The sequence below is a fragment of the Vitis riparia genome, chromosome 1, assembly GCF_004353265.1.
Source record: "Vitis riparia cultivar Riparia Gloire de Montpellier isolate 1030 chromosome 1, EGFV_Vit.rip_1.0, whole genome shotgun sequence".
Lineage (NCBI taxonomy): Eukaryota > Viridiplantae > Streptophyta > Magnoliopsida > Vitales > Vitaceae > Vitis > Vitis riparia.
Genome location: NC_048431.1, coordinates 13,901,432 through 13,921,751, shown reverse-complemented (window position 1 = coordinate 13,921,751; position 20,320 = coordinate 13,901,432). Strand labels below are relative to the sequence as shown.

The following is a 20,320-nucleotide window of genomic DNA, read 5'->3' as shown; positions in this document are numbered from 1 at the left end:
TGGGGCATCACCCAAGGGTAAGTCATACCCCATGTCTTCTGGGACTCATACCCAAGGGTAGGACCAACCCCGTGTCTTTAGGGACTAAAACCCAGGGGCAGGACCAACCCCAAACACCCACATCGGAGTGTCTTCCTTGAGGGCTTTAAGGACTTTCACCCAAGGACCCACGGTCCCACATAAACAATATATCGCAGGATAATGCATGTAGCATCACATAAACACTTCCCACAATCAATTCTTTGAATATCATATGTGATTATTCCATATCCTTCTTACAATGCAACCACACCATGAACCATTTCCACAACACGAAACCATGAATCTTCATACCAATATACTTTCCAATCTCATTGTAACTGTAACACCTAGTACTATTGAATTAATTAGGCAATAATGATTATTTTAGTACTTAACTCTAAGCTTGCTTAATTAGATGTTAAAACTAGTTTAGTGCTAATCATGTTTAACTATGAATTAAACTTTGATTAAGGTTAAGTGGGATTAGCTAATGATCTAAGCATGCTTATTAGGTTCTTAGGGACTGATTAGGGTTATGAAAACCTAAAGGACTAATGGGCAATTATGGGTTTTATTTTTGATAACTTGAAGGACTAAAGTGCAAAATTGGGAAATTGGAGTTAGTGGAATGCCACCTCCTACTTGGGTGGATTGGTGGCAGCCATGTGGGCTGCCACCTCGTGCTTGGGTGAATGGAGACCCTTTATAAGGGGGCTGCAGCTCGTTTTGCACCATTTCACCTGCAGCAACTTGGGTTAGAGAGAGAAAGTGTAGATTTGAGGTAAGCAAGTTATTTAATTTTGTAATTTTCGTTTATTTTGGTTCCTAATGGTATGTTGAAAAGAATTAACGGTAAAAATTGTGTAAAAGTTGAGTATAATTAGCTATAAACCCGTTTTAGTTAAGAATCACAATTAATTAAAGATTAAAGTATTTTAAGTTAAGTATTTTATTAATGGTAAGATCAGCATAAATCTTTGTTTAATTTGGTTTGATTGAAAAATAGATTAGTAAACATGTGATGAATTGGGTTATTTGGACACTTGAGATTTGTTAATAGGTTAGGCTTTAAGAAAATCAAAAGAATTAGTGTTTGGTAATTAATTAGGGAAATTAATATGCATTGTAAATATTGTTTAATTCAATTCAAATTTGATTTGAAAACATGTAGGATATAGATTAGAGAATGTGAGAATTAAAAATTTGCAACAATAAACTAAAACCTAAATTATGTTGTTTCATTTCAGTTCCTCGTAATAGGCAAAGATCGCCTACTTAGAAGAAACACAAAAAGGAAGTCGGTGTAAGGTAGGGAATTTTATGCTATTCTATGGTGTATTTGATTTCTTTCCTTGAATTATTTGTTGGAATTTCATGTTATTTCTATGATTTCATAAAATGTTTTAAAGTGTCATTGCATCTTGTTTTATTGCATTGAGATGTTACCATGATATTGGAACGTATATTGTATGAAGATTCATGGTTTGTGTGGTCGAAATGGTTCATGGTGGGGTTGCATTGCAAGAAGGATATGGAGTTATCACAGATGATATTCAGAGAATTTATTGGTGGCGAAGTGCTTATGTGATGCTACAGGCCTTATCATTTGATATATTGTTTATGTGGGACCGTGGGTCCTTGGGTGAAAGTCCCTAAAGCCCTCGAGGAAGACACTCCGATGTGGGTGTATGGGGTTGCACCTGCCCTTGGGTATGAGTCCCAAAAGACACGGGGTATGACTTGCCCTTGGGTGATGTCCCAGAATAGTCATTATTATATTGATCGAGTTTCTTGTGGAGCATTGTATTTGTTGTGTAGATTGTTGGGAGTCAGCAATTTATCAGTTGTGAAAGGATGAATGGGGAAAAGCAATGATGAAACCAACAAACACATGCATACATGTTTGACATGATTACACATTTGTTAATGGTTATGAAATGTTTATCATGCATGCTATTAAACGTTTAATTCATGGTTTTTAAGGGTATACTTAGGATGGTTATAAACTTTCCTACTGAGTTGTGAACTCACCCTATTCCTTCCACCTCTAGATGCAGGTCAGAAGACCTATGCAGGAAATAATGCTTGAGCAATGCTTTACTGTGATTGGATGCTGTTTGCTCATATTGAAAGTCTTTTGAGGCCATGCCTTTTGTATCAAGACTAAACCTTTTGTTGGAATGATGTAATGTATATATTTGTCAGATACACTTGTAGTATGGGCTGCCCGTAGTAAACAATGGGGCTTGGTATATGTAAATTAATGTTGTACAAGTTTCTTTTGTGAAACAAAACATATTTTGTTAACTTAATAGTCACAATGTTTAATACAGGATGTACTCTTTATAACAGGTTTTCCATATCCTCTTTTTGAACAAATTCAAGTAGGAACTCTACATTTAAATTTTTGAGAGCACTTATATTGTATTTGAGTATCAATTGTTTAGTTGAAGAATAAATAATAATAATAATAATAAAAAATTGGGGTGTGACAGTAACATTTCAATACAATAAACCAAGATGTAATAACACATTAAAACATTTTATGAAATCATAGAAATGACATGAAACTCCGGTATATGTTTCAAGGTAAGAAATCAGATACACCATGGAACAGTATAAAATTCCTTACCTTACATGGACTTTCCCTCTATGATTCTCCTATGTAAGCGATCTTTACCTATTACAAGGAACTAAAATAAAACAACATAATTTAGGTTTCTTAACCATGAAAATTTATTCAATTAAAACTTATGAAATTTTCCTTTCTTACTATTTTTTAATAACTTACTATTATTAATTTTTAATTCTCATATTAATTACCAAACACATTTTTTTTTCCTAAAGCCTAACCCAGTAACAAATCCCAAGTGTCCAAATAACCTAATTAATCACATGTTTTATAATCTATTTTGAATCAAACCAAACTAAACAAAGATTTATGCTGATCTTACCATTAATAAAATACTTAAGCTAAAATACTTTAATTATTCATTAATTATGATTTTTTTTAACTAAAACATGTTTATAGCTAATTACACTCAACTTTTACACAAATTTTACTGTTAATTTGTTTCAACACACCATTAGGAACCAAAATAAACCAAAATTACTAAATTAAAATACTTTCTTACCTCAAATCTACACTTTCTCTCTCTAGATCCTCTCTCTAACCCAAGTTGCTACAGGTGAAATGGTGCAAAACAAGCTGCAGCCCCTTATAAAGGGGGTCTCAATGCAGCCAAGTAGGAGGTGGTAGGCCATGTGGCCTGCCACCAACCCCAACTTTCCATAATTGCACTTTACAATTACCCATTGGTCCTTTAGGTTTTTATAACTCTAATCAGCTCATTAACTAATCCCACTTAACCTAAATCAAAGTTTAATTCATAATTAAACAGGATTAACATTAAACAAGTTTTAACATCTAACTATGCACGTTTAAAGTTAAGTACTAAAATAATCATTATTGCTTATTTTAATTATTAGTACTAGGTATTACAACTCCATCTTGGGTTCTATCCCAGTTTATTCTTTGTTCATTTCGTTTATCATCATTGGGATGCTATCCTCGGTCTATGTAAGCTTAATCACTAGTTTGTTTGGTTTTTGATCATTGGGACACCATCCTAGGTTCTATTGAAGCTAAATCGTTTGTTCCTTGACACCATCCGTGGTTCTATCTCAAATTATTCTTTGTTCATTTTGTTTCTAGTCATTGGTCCTTTGGATTCTTGTCATTGGGACACAATCATAGGTTCTATCTAAGTTTATTCTTTGGTCCTTTCATTTCTCATCAGTAGGATGCCATCCTAGGTTCTATCTAACCTTATTCGTTTGATTCTTTTGTTTCTCATCATTAGGTCTTTACCCTAGGTTCTATCTTGGTTAATTCTTAGTTCATTTGCTTTCTCATCATTGGGACACCCTTTCAGGTTTTATCAAATTTTATTCTTAGTTTCATTGATTTATCACCATATGGACGCCATCCTAGGTTGTACCTAAAATAATAAACTAAGATAGAACCTAAGATGGTTTACCGATGATGAGAAACCAAAGGAAAAAAAAACATCAAACTTAAATTAAACCTAGGATAGTATGCCAATGTTCAGAAACCCGAAGGAACAAATGATTAAGGATAGGCAAAAACTGACATAGAACATAGGATGGTGTCACAATGATGAGAAACCACATGAAGAGAGAAGAAACTAAGGTTCAACCTAGGATGCAGTCCTATTGATAAGAAATGAAAAGAACTAACATTTAAGCTTAGATAGAGCCTAAGATGGTATCCTAATGATGGGAAAACAAATAAACAAACAATAAACTTAGATAGAACATAGGATATTGTCCAAGTGATGAGAAACCAAAGGAACAAACATTAAGTATAGATAGAACCTAGGATAGCGTCTTCATAATTAGAAACCAAATGAACAAAGAATAAACTGATATAGAACATAGGATGGTTTCCCAAGGATGGTGTCCTACTGATGACAAACCATAGGATCAAAGATGAAACTTAGATTCAATCTAGGATTGAGTTCAATTGATGCAAAGTCAAATAAAGAAAGAATAGTCTAAAATAGAACCTAGGATGTTGTCCCAATGTTGAGAAATCAATCGAACAAATGTTAAGCATAGACAAAGTTTATATATAACCTAGGATGGCGTCCCAAAGATGAGAAACAAAATGAACAAAGAATAAACTTAACATTGAACCTAGGATGGTGTCCAATTGATGAGAAACCAAACATACAATTGATTAACCTTAGATAGAACCTATGATAGCATTCTAACAGTGAGAAACAAAGCGAATAAAGAATAAATTGAGATAGAACCTAAGATGGTGTCGTATTGATGCAAAAGCAAAGGAAGAAACGATTAAGGTTAGAACATAGGATAACATCCTAAGGATGAGAAACCAATGGGAACATAAATAGAGACAGAACCAAGGATGTTGTCCCAATGATGAGAAAACATAATGAATAAACAATAAAGTTTAGATAGACCTAGGATGACGTCCTAATGATGAGAAACAAAATGAACAAAGAGTAAACCTAGATAGAACCTTGGATAGTGTCCCAGTGATGAGAAGTCACAGGAACAAACGATAAAGTTTAGCTAAAACCTAGGATCGATTCACAACATAGAAAGAACATTAGATCGTTTTCCAATGATAAGAAACCAAATGAACAAAGAATTAATTTTGATAGAACTTAGGATTGTGACCATAGGACGAGAAACCAAAGGATCAAAGAAGAAACTTATATTGAACCTAGGATTGTATCCAAATGATTAGAAACCAAAGGAACAAACAATTAAGCTCAAATAGAATCTAGGATGGCGTCCCAACGATTAGAAAAAAAAGAAAATAAATAAATTGAGATAGAACTTAGGAGTTTGTCCGTATGACGAGAATCCACGGGAACTTAGGATGGTGTCCAAATGATAAGAAATCGAAGGAACTATGAAGAAACATAGATAGAGCCGCAGATGGTGTCCCAATGATGAGAAAACTAATGAACGAATTATTAAACTTATATAGAACATAGGATGTCGACCTAATGATGAGAAATCAAATCAACAAAGAATAAATTGAGATAGAACCTACGTTGGTGTCCCAAAGATGAGAAGCCAAATGCATAAAGAAAGAATTTAGATAGAAACCTAGGATATTGTCCTAATGATGAGAAACCAAACGAACAAATGATTAAGATTAGATAGAACATAGGATGGCGTACCAATGATGAGAAACCAAAGGAACAAAGAATAAACGGAGATAGAACCTAGGATGGTTTCAATGAGGAACCAAAGAAACAAACGATCAAGTCTAGATAGAATCTAGGATGGAGTCCCAATGATGAGAAATCAAATGAACAAAGAATAAACTAAGTTAGAACCTAGGATGGTGTCCAATTGATGAGAAACCAAATAAACAAAGAATGAATTGATATAGAACCTAGGACGGTATTCCAATGAAAGGAAACCAAAAGAACAAATAATTTAGTTTAGAAAGAACCTAGAATGGTGTACCTATGATGAGAAAGCCATTGAACAAAGAATAAACTAAGATAGAACGTAGGATGGAAAGGATGAGAAACCAAAGCAACAAAGACGGTAGTTAGATTGAACCCAGGATCGCATCCCAATGACGATGAGAAACCAAAGGAACCAACTATTGAGCTTAGATAGAACCCAGGATAGTGTCCCAACGACGAGAATCTAAAGGAAACAAAGAATAGACTCAAATCAAACCTATGATGGTGCCCCAAGGATGAGAAACAAAAGTAACAAAGAAGAAACTGAGATAGAACGTAGGATGGTGTTCGAATGATGAAAAAAAAAAAACAATGAATAAACTAAGATCGAACCTAGGGTAGTGCCCTAATGATGAGAAACCAAATGAAGAAAGAATAAATTGAGATAGAACCAAGGATAGTCTCCCAATGAAAAGAAACCAAAGGAACAAATAATTAAGTTTACACAAAACCTAGGATGGTGTCCTAATGATGAGAAACTAAATGAACAAAGAATAAATAGGATGGTGGCCAAAAGATGAAAAACTAAAGGAACAAAGAAGAAACTTAGATTGGAGCTAGGATCGTGTCCCAATGATGAGAAACCAAAGTAATAAACAACTAAGTTTAGATAGAACCTCAACGATATGATTGCATCCCAAAGACGAAAAACCCAAGGAACAAAGAATAAATGATTGAAATTTAGACAAAACGTAGGATGGCGTCCCAATGATTTCAAACAAAATGAACAAAGAATAAACTTATATACATCCTATGATAGTCTGCAAATGAAGAGAAACCAAAGGACCGTTGACAAAACTTATATAGAACCTAGGATGGTGTCCCAATGATGAGAAACTAAAGAAACTGAGATAGAACCTATGGATGTGTCCCAACCATTAGAAACTAGAGGAAAAAACAATTAAACTTAGATAGAACCTACGATGGTGTCCCAATAATAAGAAACCAAAGGAACAAATGATTAAGATTAGATAGAACCTAGGATGACATCCCAAATGATGAGAAACAAAATAAACTAAGAATAAAAAGAGATAGAACCTTGACCCCCAAATGATGAGAAACCATATGAACAAAGAACAAACTAATATAGAACATAGGATGCTGTCCCAATGATCAGAAACCAAACAAACAATTGATTAAGCTTAGATAGAATTTAGGATAATCTCCCAATCATAAGAAACCAAATGAAACAAAGAATATATTGAGATAGAACATAGGAAGGTGACCCAATAATAAGAAACAAAAAGAACAAAGAATAAACTGAGATAGAATGGTGTCCCAATTATGAGAAACCAAATGAATAAAGAAGAAACTTAGATAGAACCTAGGATCGAGTCCTAATGATGAGAGACCAAACAAACAAATGATTAGGCTTATATAGAACCTAGGAATTCAACCCAATGATGAGAAACCGATTGAATAATTGATTAACCTTATATAGAACCTAGGAATTCAACTCAATAATGAGAAACCAAAGGAACAAATAAGAAAATTAGAACCTAGGATTGCATCCCAATGATGAGAAACCAGATGAACAAAGAATAAACTAAGATAGAAACTTGATGATGTCCCAATGATGAGAAACAAAATGAACAAAGAATAAGCTCAGATAGAACCTAAGATAGTGTCGCATTGAAGCCAAAGCAAACGAAGAAATGATTAAGCTAGGATGGAACTTAGGATGGTGTCCCAATTATGAGAAACTAAATGAACAAAGAATAAAGATTCCTTATGAATTTGCTAGGACTTTCGTTTTCTAAGACATGAATCTGGATATGGCATTACAACTGTTCTTGGAAACTTTCTGAATGCTTGTTCAGCTATGAGTTCTTCACTAGAAAAAGTCTTTATGGAATTGATGGAATTATTCAAGTTCTCCACTAGAAAAATATAACAAAGTTATTGATGGAATTATTCAAGTTCTCCACTAGAAAAATATAACAAAGTTGGATGATGCTTCTTGGGATTTTATAAAACCTGAAATTTTTGCATCTTTAGAAGCTATTGTTCCTTGACTCCAATACTGAGCAGCAATGGACTCAACAAAAGTACTGCTCATTATTGTTGTCCATCATTTTATCTTTGTTAAAGGAGAAAGGGCAGGCTGCCCATTTTTCCTGGCATCTTTCCACCTACAGGTGTACACACATGCATGATCACCTTTTGCTTCCGAGTCACAGTCTCAACTAAGCCAAAAGCTACACTTGATGTTCTAGTCATGAATGGGGCAATCATGAAGGTTGGAGTTGCTACAGATTCTTCTTACCAAGGAAAGGGTCTTACTATTTTTATCTTTTGGGCCACCAAATTTGAATCAACATAATGACAATGTCATTGGCTTAATGGTGAGAAAATAAAATCTTATTGCTCCTTTAGCTCAGTTTCCTTCTAGATTGGGAATAGAGCCTTGCATTGATGGAATAAGGGCTTTAGTACTTTTGGACAAGTTCTGTCAACTTTCAGGAGGAACAAAACCCCTCTCTTATGGGTCTTCACCAAGTGCCTAGACCATTAAGTCAACAGTTTAGGCTTGGAGCCTCTACAATGCTAGTAGGCATTTTGAAACTTCGTAAAGCTCCTAAGACATTTGTAGCAGCATCTAATCTCATCATTGGCACATACATGGAGGAAAGGGTCTTTACTAGATCATTTATTGTCAAGCTTGAGTAAGATCTTGATGACACCATTAGAATTAGAGGTTGGATCGATATGAAAAATTCAGGTCCCAAATATCTACAACGGGTTATTTCTATGTCTGATTCCCTAGAAAATGAATTTGGATGGAGTTTGAGCTTAGGTGGGATGATCCCACAAGTTGGGGCCATTTCCAGGCTGAAGCCTCTCTAAAAGTCAATTTAGGAAAAAGATTCAGCTTGCAACCAAATTTTGTATATGTAATGGATGGAAATGATATTGCAATTTTGGAAGAACCAAAACACCTAAATTGGTACCATTATGGAAAGCGTTGGAATGATAAAATTTAATCGTGTGGTTGGTGTTGTTCGCACAAATTACTTAGAATATATCAAGACAGAGAAGAACAAGGCTCTCCAAGTTTTCCTTGTGATATTTAGGTTGCAAGAGCACAATGCCACAAGGTTCTTCACCTTTATGTTGCTACCTAAGATTTACCCAAAGTATGTGATTTGCAATGTTAATAGCGTGAACCCCAATTTTCTGAAAATTGGAGAGAAAGTGGCAGAAGAGGATTTCATTGATTTCATTCAAAATAATCAGCACATGCGACTCCAAACTGTCATAGATAAAACGTCTGAGGAAAGGGTTCTAGATGTCAAATTAGGGGCAAAAGAAGTTATGGGTACATATAGGGAGCATTTATTTTTACATGCAGAATCAAGTTCCACCAAAATGAATTTTCTGGAACCAATAGTAAACTCCTTAATGTCTCTTCAAGAGGTTTCCGGATAGGGGATGGCAACTTCACGGGTTTTTCGGGTTACCCGTCCCACCCATATTAGGACGAGTGTGGGATACACTAATCTGGTAATGGGCAGGTTTGGGTTTATTTTTTAAAACCCAAATCGGGTTTAGGCTAGGGTTGGGTTTTGTAATAACCCACCCCACCCCGCCACACTTACAATATACCAATAAAACCCCCCTATAAATATTTCTCTTCATTTTCAGGATTCTTTCCTCTTCTCAAACTCAGAGACATTCTTCTCTATTTCTCTTTCTCACTCTAGGCCTTTGTGGAGTTGATTTTTCGCAGAAAGGCAAAGCTCAACCAAATTCACACCCACAACAATGGCTCTCAAGCTCCTCACCACCTTCATCTCCCCATTCCGCAACCCTCCTCAATCTCATTGTGCCAAATCTCATAGAGTTATCATGGTCTCCACTCTTCACTCCACCTATATGTAAGTTTTTTCCCCAATTGTTCTCATTGATTTGGAATCCTATGACACCCATTATTATAATTCTAAATGTGTTTTTCTTGGTTTTATTTATTTTATGGGTTTTTTTCTCGGCTGCCAAATGAATCATTATATGATTTGTAATTTGAGTTTTTTTCTATAGAGACGTTTATGGGTGTCATCAAAAATTGGTTTTTGGTGTTTGTATTAATGTGGGTTGTTTCTATTTGATCTAAATGTTTTAGATATTGAGTTGAATCTTGTGGGTTCATTGTGATAAAAAAAAAATGGTTTTTTTTTCCTTCAAATTGATTGAAATTTGTTGCATCTTAAGTGATAATTTCTCTTAGGGAACTAGATTTCATTACGGATTTGAGATTTACATCTACCAAATGGGGCGAGACAAGGACGGGGATGGGATTATAGTTTTGATTTGAAAACGGGAATGGGAACTCTTACCCCGCCTCGACTCGGGTTTGGGACGAGGATGGAAAATAGTTTTATATTTTGGGACGAGAATGGGATAGGGGTGCCTTGTCCCAAACCCACCCCGTTGCCATTCCTATTTCCAGAAGTGATGATGACGTGCCCTACTTTTCTGAAGTCGAAGCAATGATACTTGAGATGGACTTATATCCAAAAGATCAGGATTTGTATACTCAAGTTATCAATATGAGGAGTGTTTGCTTTGGAGTCTGTGATGTGGTTCTCCATGCTGATGCAATTCATATAAAAAGCTGGATTAAGGGAGATGGAAATGATAAACAAATGGCAAGAGAGGAATGCAAAGCTCACTGAAGAAATCAATTCCCCATGGGCACAACAGGAGTATCTGAAAGTAGAGTTGAAGTTCCAGTTCTGATGGTTGATGGTTGGAAGCATTTTGGAGGGAGGAAGACATACTTGAATACAAGTATAACCCTTTAAACAAAATGTTGGTATTTCTACACATTCTACTGACCCATCTGTTAATCAATCCAATTTTGAAGTTCCAGTCATATTGCCTAGAAAAAGCTAAGGAGAAATTCAAAGGGAACTGTTGTTATTGGGAAGACAAAATTTGAAGAGGTTATCTATGTATAATTTGTTTTCAAGCTTTATTAGTTGTTTTAAGTGATCAACAGTTACATTTGAGCTAAGATGATTTGTCCATAATGCAAATTTTCTCTGTTTTCTGTTGCAGCTACCTTGATATGCTCGGGTATTGTATACAGTGTAAGCATGCCTAGTTTTGGATGTACTATTTTTGACCTTGTGCTTTGATGCCGATTTAATCCTCCAATGGTAGGCAACTTGAAAACACTGATTTCTTTTATAGGTTTTTTTTCCCTTCCTTTTCTTTTTGTTGGAATCAAACCTGGAACCTCCTCATTCCCACCCATCTTAGTAGATAAGGAACATTAGAGTTATTACAACTAGAATCTCACAAATAGAAATATATTTTTTAGTTGAAAATTTGTTCTCTCTCCTCTCACTTGCTCGATGACTTAAAAGAGAATAATAATAATATCAAATTATTTTGTATTTCCTATTCAAAAAAATAAAAACCTGAATCATTATCAATTTATTTTATATTTCCTCTTCAATTAAAAAAACCTCAAAAAATCTAAAAAACCTCATTCATCCCCATTTATGCATATTGACATTGATTCATTTATAATGACTTTTCCATTCATATCGATTAATACATATATACAATGACTTTTCAGTTTCTCTCATCTAACAATAACAATTATTTATATTCTCTTCTTCAGTCTCAACTCTACTTGTGATTGTTGTGTCTTTTTCTTCTTCATGCAAGAGAAGTTACACTTATATTTTTCACTTGTGAGTTTTGAATTTTTCATTTGTAATATCAGTTTTTAACAATGCCAACATTTTATTGGTATTTTTTCCCCTTTTTTTCTCAAGTCTCTCAATAAGATATATTTTGTTTTGTTTTATATTTAATAGGATCTCTATAATGAGATGGTTATTATATTAGTGCATTAAATTGTAGTACATGATTATTGTATTAGTATGTTAAATTATAGTAGATTATTATGGTTATTATATTAGTATACTAAATTTCAGTTGAAGAATATTCTACTTTTTTCTTTTCAAGGTTTGTTAATTTTCCTCAATATTATTGTAGATAGACTTGCTTTCTTTTCTATTTTTTTATTAATATGTTTTTTCTTTTATTTAATTCTAAATTTCTTATATGTTTCATTATCTGCCATATTTTCCCTTTAAATTAATAATAGTCTAGTTGAAAAAATATATGGTAAAAATTGTCAAAGTAGTTGTGATAGTGTTTGATATCAAATTTATAAATAATGATTTGTTTTTATTTATTTAAGAATTTTGAAAAGTTAATAAACCAAACATTGCAAGTATAAATCCCTCATACTAAATTTGTGTGTGAAAAGAATAAATTTAATAAAAAAAATTATAAAAGTATGAATACCAAATACATTTTATAAAATATTTGTTCATTTTTATTTTAAATTTTTTAAGTGTTTATATAGTTAAATTTATTTAATCTAATATATACATAGAAAATAAATTATAATAAAATAATTTTTTTTATTAAATACTTTTTTTAGTGGTAGGTTATCATTTCGAGATTTTTAAACGTTTGGAATTACTAATTTACGAATAACTACATAATTATTTAAACTATGTATGCTATTTAATTGTTAATAGAATTAAAAATTTATTTAAATATTTGATAGTTTATCAAGTGATAGGTTTTGAGATTTTTGCCAAAGTTTCAATTATGACATTAGATTTATATCTTCCTGTTATGTAGATAACTTTAAATAAAAATTATCGTTATCAAGTGATTTATATTTAGTTATTTAAAAAAAAAAAATCTACAAAGTTTATTAGTTACATATTGAAATTTTCTAAAAGTCCAATAGAAAAAAAAATTCTAAAATATATATATATTTTTTAGTGGTGGGTTATCTTTTATTTGATTTTAAGATTTTTAGGTTTAATCATGTAATTACTAATACCTATAATTATTTAAATGATATGTTATTTAATAGTGGACGACAAGTCCCTATCATTTTTTTGATATACTTTTATTTTATTCCTTTTAATCCATGGTAATAGAATTTTTTTTTTAAATCATTTAGACAAAAAAAAAGAGAGGATAATTTCATTTTAATGACATTAAGTTTAGTGTTTGAGTGATAGAATTAGACTCATTTGTATCCTTATAATTTAGTTCTTTTATGACTTTTTTTAGAAAATTTATCAAATAATTATAAAACATCTTATGCATACATTTTAAAAATAGGAAAATAAAAGACTTTTCTGAACAAATTTAATAAAGTCAAATATAGGCAAATATCTAAATCTCATTTTATTTTGTTTTTTCAACAAATCTAATGTAATTAATTGTCTTATCTTTTATAAAACAAATAAGAATGAAAAATATTAACTAAAAAAAAATTGAATTGCTTTTACTTGTGACATCATGTGAGTATTTTTTTGTTTCTATTAATTAAAATGACAAAAGAAAATCACTTGTTGTATACCCCCATTTTGGGGTGTCCTATCCTGCAAATATTTTGGCCAGGTGTCACCATTTTGGGTAGCCACGTGTTGATCCCTGATTGGTCTTTAGAAAATCACATTAGTGGTTCTAGGGATGCAATGGGGAAGAGACATGTGTAGGGAATATTCAACAGGGGAGTGTTCTTTTGGCAGCGTGTCTGTTATGGAGAAGAGGAGGCCGTTAAGCAGTAGAGTGGATTTTGTTGCTTTTTGGAGAGATTTTTTTGGGGAGGTTCATCTTTCTTGGAGAGTAAGCCAGAGGGTGAGGAGATATTTCTTCTAGGCTGCTATAGAGAAGAGAAATAAATGAAACGGGGTGGGATTTTTTTTAGAGGTCTTTCTTGGAGAGTAAGTTTTTCTGGAGGGGGAGTTGCAGATTGGTTTTCGGGGAGTTGCAAGCTGTTTGATGCTTGGGGAGGAGACTTCCAGGTAAGGCCTTTATAAACTTCACATTTCCTCATTTTCACGTTACTATACTACTTTTTTATGGATTCCTGGGTGTGATTTCACTGAATGGTTTGCGCATCAAGGATTACTGGTTTGTTTTGTTAAATCTGTTGTGTGTGCATATATGCTATGTTTATTTATTTTTATTTTTTTCTTGGTTTCCTGGATTCCTCATGTCCCTGAAATTGATATGTAAAAATCATGCTCTTGTATCTTGTTGATGCTACCTACTACTAGCTCTTTTGACAATCCATGAAATAGAGCTAAGTTCGTGCTTTGTTTCTATGTCTTTCCTCCTCTGTTTATTGCTTTATTTCTTGTTGATGGTGGAGTGAAATCTTGAATAACCAAGCTACTGGGGGGTTCAATGGGTATGGTCATGGGGGAAAATGAACTCAATGGAGGATTTCTATGATTGTATTTGTGCTTCAATCTATTGGTTTAAAACAAGGGCCACGGAATTGCATTGGAGGTGCTTGTAAAGCATACTTCATTTGTGCATGATTCAGAGGATGGGTAAGATGCTTTTAGTTTGAGAAATACTACTGAAGAACTTTCACCTTGGCAGAATTATGATAACCTGAACTCAAGTACAGAAAGGAGGTGGAGATAAGTCATGCCGGTGAGATTGATGAAATATTTTATGCAATAAGTTGCAGAGAGGGTGCATCCGTTATCAGGATGATGTAGAGTTATCATGGTGCTAAATGTTTTCAGAGGCCACTTACTTCATACGTAAAAAAAAAAAAAAAAAAAAAAAATTATGCTTGCTCAAATGCAAAGGTTGCTACCCGTGCTCTTGGTGATGAGAAATTCCAAACTGTCACTCAACTTGTTGCCCCACTGTTTGTTTCCCCCACATCATGGAAGTCTAACATCTGGCCACCCCATCTCATTTTTTTCTAGCTTTTATACTCCATCCCATATTCACCACCTATCTCTCCCCATCTCACTACATCCTTTCATTTTTCCATACCTCCATCACCCATTCCTCAATAACCTCCATCACCCGTTCCACTAATCTCATACCCATTTTCCCTCACTGCCACAATTTCCATCTTTCATGCCCATCAATTCTCATTTCTCTCACTACCCACCCCTCATACCACTTTCTCATCTTCCTAAAACCATTAATCTCACCATCCTCATACCCACTACCCACCTTCTCACACCCATTTCCATACTCATCCTTCATACTCCCATGCATATCACCATTTTTTTTAAACACCACCAAACCCATTTTTCACTCACTATAGCCCCATGTACCATTCACTCACACCCACCAAACCCATCAAACCACTTTTCTCACTACATTTTCACCACTCATTCTACCAATAATACTCGCACCATTCCTACTCAAACATATCAATCCTCATGCTCCATTAACCATACCTCATGCTCCACCATGCCCATAATCATATCCATCACCTAACCCATACTTCCGTTTTCTAAACTCACTGCCTTCAACCCATTCATCAGTCCTCATGCATGCATGGTCTTCATCCATATCCATTTCTCTTACTCACCACCTTTCTCATCTTCCAAATTTACATACCCGTCACCACTCATACTCACCACATCACCACCCATTTCTCACACTATATCCCATTACCCATCCCAACAATCATATCCCATATCTTCCATACCCATTAATGTCTTCACCGTCACCAATTCATTCCATACCCATGCCCACTGAACCTATTCCTCCCATATACACCATTTCCTTATCCTCCATACTTGCCAACCTATTTTCTCTTTAGATTTAGACATTTTCTGTGTGTCGGGTTGCGAGTTGTCCCATCAAGAATAGACTAATTTGATCAATTAAATTAGTTTGATAATGGCAAAGGTGAGCATTGTTGGTTTTTACTCTGGAAATGAAGGCTTCATTCTTACAGTTGCAAGGTAAAGGGATACCATTGTTGTTCTCAATGATAGACACGAGCATGAGACTCCTGCTATTATGCATTTCAAGATAAACAGCATTTTGTCGAGAGAACGAGTCGTTCGATTCTGGGTTCAATGGCAGTGAGGTTTCTGTTGAAGATAAGACAAAACCTATCAAAGAACCGGAATTTGTCAATGACCCAGGAGGGTTGGAGACGTCAATTCAAGAACCCCATTTCGCAGATTAGTGAAAGCGACTCGATGGATCCTGGGATCAATGGTAACGAGGTTGTTGTGGAAGAGAATACATGCCCTATCATTGATAATGAAACTTCGATTAAAATGGTTGATAATGGCGGTGTTGTCTCAATATTGGAAAATTGCGATTTATATATGGAACATGGATGAAGGATGAAGAATATCCAATTTACAGCCCGAGTTCTTGCCCATATGTTGATGAGGCTTTTAGCTGCCAAGGCTTTGGAGGTCAGATTCCAAGTATTTGAAGTAGCGATGGAAGCCAGATGGGTGTGATCTTTCAAGAGGGAAGAGGCTAATGCTGGTTGGAGACTCTATGAACCGGAATCAGTTTGAGTCACTCTTATGCCTCCTCCATGAAGGACTACCTGATAAGAGTAGAATGCATGAGATCCATGGCCACCAGATAACCAAGGGAAGAGGCTACTTTGTCTTCAACTTTGCGGACCATAACTGTATAGTTGAGTTTGTGAGGTCACACTTCTTTGTAAGGGAAAGAACCCGCATCAATGAGTAGGACCCCACGACGTCATTGTCTGACCTGGTGACTGTTCAAGCACCTAATCTCACTACATGACCACCTATGCATGGCCATTTTTGGGGTCACGTGCTATCTTCTATTTTATCACTTTTTATTACGAAAATAATTTTTGCACCCTCTTTCTTCACATAATCTTCCAAATCCAAGTTTTTTTTTTAATAATCCCAACTCCATAATTTTTCATCTTTACAGTTTTAGGTCCAAAAAGTCTCACTTTTCAATAAAATTTTGTTGTCATCTTTCTTTATGACAAGCAATCCTCTGTTTTTAAAATGCTTTAAAATAAGCAAGAATTAAATTTCTATCATTCCAAACAATGGAATTTATGAAATTAATTTGTGCAAAAACAAAACGGGCTTTGGTGGGAGCCCCACATCAATGAATGTTTTCTCTTAAAATAAATTTGATTGAATTGTGATATCAGATGATTTATTACTCGGTTTAGTGACATGTGTGCTACATTTTATGTTCATTGTCGTGCACTAACTTCATTTTTTTGATAGTACATTATGGCTCATTGCCAAGGTACGCACCCACTCTCACTCTAGCCATTCTTATGCGTGTTTTGATTCCCATATATGCTTTGGCTTTCGGTGTGTGATCATGTTGATATCCATTAATTTTCTTATCAATTGTCATAATTGCTTCATTTTATTAGTAGAGACCCATTTTTATTGACTTAGAGGGTTGCTACGGTCCTTACCGTACCTTCCCAATAGTAACCTGGCCCCCGAGCCTATATTTGGTTTTTCACAGATCGCCTTTTCCAAATAAGGAGTCACACTTAGGATTTTCTTTCTTATTTTGTTTACCATTTAAAAAAAAAAAAAGTGGCAACTCCAAGTCATTTTCTAAAAATAAATAAATATATAAATCAATTTCAAAATAAAAAAAGTGAGCTCGCCATTGAGGGGAAGCGCATGAGCAGAAATACGGGGTCCACACTTATATTTCCTTTTTAAAATATTTCAATTGAGCATTATTTTTCCTTTTTATTTTTCATTAACTAATTAATTTTAGAACATATATTTTCATTGACCTTTAAAAATATATATTTTATTCTAAGTATAAACTCAGAATCAAAATTTAATGATTTAATGTGTACATTGAATGAATTTAAAATTGATAAATTAAATGTGAAGGTAGAGGAAGAGATTTGGATCATGTGAATTATGGAGTGTACTTTGAGAAAGTATGAATTGATTTGGAAAGTTAAGAAGAAGTTAATAATATCATAAATAACTTTAATTAAGATGGAAGGATTGATACTGATGCTCATTCATGAAAAGTTGTGTATTAAACTTCACTATCATTTATTTTTTTCCTTCAGTTATTTAGCTTCTTGCAAGTTTTAAAACAATAACTTATAGAAGTGTAAGAATTTTGAAAATAAAATAAGTCACACAACTATTTTTTTATCTAAAATAATAAATTCAACTATTCACAATTATTAATTATTTTTAAAAAATGTTAACTTTACCAACCCACAAGAATAGGATGGGCTACAATGAAAATAACTATTAGTTAATAAATTTTGATTCAAAAAAAATATATATTTTTAGTAATTAGTTAAAAACTACAAATCTAGATGATTATTCAAAATAAATATATGAACTATGATTACTTCCGTCTTGAACAATGGATAAATGTTATCTATGTCTTTCTCTAAGACTATGATAACCTCCTCTATAACCTCCTTTCTAAAGATAAATATTATTTTTTATGAATTGATTTCGTAGAGAATCATATTATATTTGTATTTTCTTGAGTATTGCATTGAATTTATTCATAATTCTCATTATTTTATAAATAAATTAATTTCAAATTTATTTTAAAATATTTTCTTTTCTTACTCTCATAAAACTAACAACATTAGTTTTTTGTGGATAGATTTTGCAAAGAATTGATTGTATTGTACTTTCTTATTGTGTTAGATTTGTTCATGATTCACATTATTTTATAAATAAATAAATTTCAAATTTATAAAATAATTCTAAATTTATAGTAAAACATTTATCAATACTTATATTTATTTGTATTTAATATTTTACTCTTAGAATTTTGAAAAAATATATTTTTAGTATTACCTAAAAAAGAGCATGAGTTAGAAATATAATTATGATAAAAAGTTATTTATATTATTTTAGTTAATTTTAAAATATTTAAAATTATTTGATGACTATAATTTATCAAGGGTAAAAAATAAAAAATACATATACATAGAAAACTTTCAAATTGAATTTAAATGATCTCATTGACCTATATGATTTTAAAAAATTGTTTAAGAATGATATGGAAATTTGATGCAAATCATTAGTATGTTAAAATTAATTTCAAACATTAAATTATTATTGATATGGTACAAACCTATCTTAATAAATTATTGACTATACATATATGATAAAAATGAAAATTACGTTAATTGAAAAACATATCCAAATCATTACCACTTATTAAAAATTAACAATTAAAATTAATTTTCAAACATTTTACCTTAGTAAATTATTAATTAATATATATTATTAGAATAAAAATTAAATTAAAAACTAAGCTAATTCTAAAAATAAAAAAATAATTTAAATAATCTCATATTGTGATATAATAATAATAATAATAAGAGTTATTTATATCATATTTTGTTATACATTTATACATTTATATATTATTTGATTTAAAAGAAAAATTATTTAAAGGAGATAATTTATAATAAAAAATTATATAGAAAATTCTCAAATTTAATTTAAATTATCTTATTGAATATAGTAAAAAATAATTCATAAGTTTTTTCCATTTAAAATAGTAAGATCAAATCTTTATATTTATTTAAGATAATTATAATAAGAGTTATTTATATCATATTTTTTTATACATTTATACATTTGTGTATTATTTTATTTAAAAGAGATCATTTATTGTGAAACTATACATTTTTTATATAAGAAAACTTCTAAATTTAATTTAAATTATTTTATTTCATATTTAACTTAAATTATTGATAAAAAAATCACAAAACTCACGTAAATGACCTTTAAAATTCTTTAAGAATGAAAAACAAAATTTTCTTCAAATCATTACTAGATATTAAAATTTTTAAATTTTAAATTAATTTTCAAACAGCATACAAAGTTACCTTATATCATGATAAAAACGGGGAGGGGCGTTATTTATAGATTTTTCTAGTGACTCTTAGAAGAGATGTGTCTTAAATACTTGACATATCCTTTGACACAAGTTTTGTCCATTAGGAAGAGTTGTGTCTAATTGAAATGGTATGTCTTAATTTCCATTCACCTAATAAATATCACAACACTTCATGCCCTCCATCCTAAAATAATCCTAAACAAATTTAAGTACATGGAATATACATACCTAAGAAAAGCTAGAATCCGGTCATTAACATCAACTTGGAAGACAAGATGTCTTGTTTCTAGTGGAACTTTAGGATCCAGCATAGTGGTGTGCCCCGCTCAAGTACAATCCTTGAAAAGCTAAGCATTAACTTACACTTTGATCTTGATATTAACATCATAGTATTAGGGTTACTTTTCTTGGTCATGGTCATATGTATTGACATCATATGTATTTACTTTTCTTGGTCAAAGGATCATCAAAAAGCAAGCCAAAAGGTTAATTAGGACCCTTTCTCAAATGGGACCCCACCATTAACATGAGTACCAAGATCAAAGCTATGAGTTTAGTGCTTA

The 20,320-nt window shown here is 32.5% G+C and overlaps 1 long non-coding RNA gene across 1 annotated transcript; it reads left to right on the top strand.

The window, feature by feature from the left end:
* Positions 1-777: 777 nt before the first annotated feature.
* Positions 778-2,370, top strand: LOC117924959. Its single transcript, XR_004652914.1, has 3 exons — positions 778-802; positions 1,269-1,329; positions 2,073-2,370. It is a non-coding gene; the product is annotated as an uncharacterized LOC117924959 (long non-coding RNA).
* The last annotated feature ends 17,950 nt before the right edge of the window (positions 2,371-20,320 follow it).